Here is a 621-nt window from a genome sequence, read left to right on the forward strand (position 1 = left end):
CAAACAAAGCCGAGGGGGGGGGGAGTCGGGTGGGGGAGGGGCATTGGGGGGGGGGCCACGCCAAGCGACCGCCGGGGGCCCGGGCCATAAAGGGGCAGTGGTTTCTTTCGGGAATGAGGCAGCGGGACGCCGCGCGAGGGGGGCTCCCCGACCGGAAAGGCCCACTGGCGGCGCGCAAGTCAGCGGGGTCGAGCATGGGGAAGAAGAAAGACCACCCAGCCCGGCTGATGATGCCGCCCGCTCCGGCCCGGGGCAGAGCCACCCTGCCAGGGCGCCCCTCCCCTCTGTGCTGTACCGCCGGGGAACGCCCGGGGGGGAGGGGGGGAGGGGGCGCAGGAGTCCCCACGAACTGGGCGACCCTGGCCGCCGGGGGGGAAGCTTGTGAAAGGCATTCACGCCCGGCCGGCCCCGGGGGCAGCGGATGCAGTCCGTCTGGCTGCCGGAGCCGCCGGCTGGCGGTGTCCAGGAGGGCCAGGCCTCCCCGGGTCGCGGACACTGGAACTATGCAGCATCTCCGGCATCTATGCGTGCGCACCGGAGGAGGGGGGAGCCGAGGGAGCGGCATGGGTGGGGTTGCATGTGCGCCACCCCTCTGAAACACCGGCGGCCCTGCCCGGCCCC

Source organism: Fonticula alba (assembly GCF_000388065.1).
Source record: "Fonticula alba strain ATCC 38817 unplaced genomic scaffold supercont2.6, whole genome shotgun sequence".
Lineage (NCBI taxonomy): Eukaryota > Rotosphaerida > Fonticulaceae > Fonticula > Fonticula alba.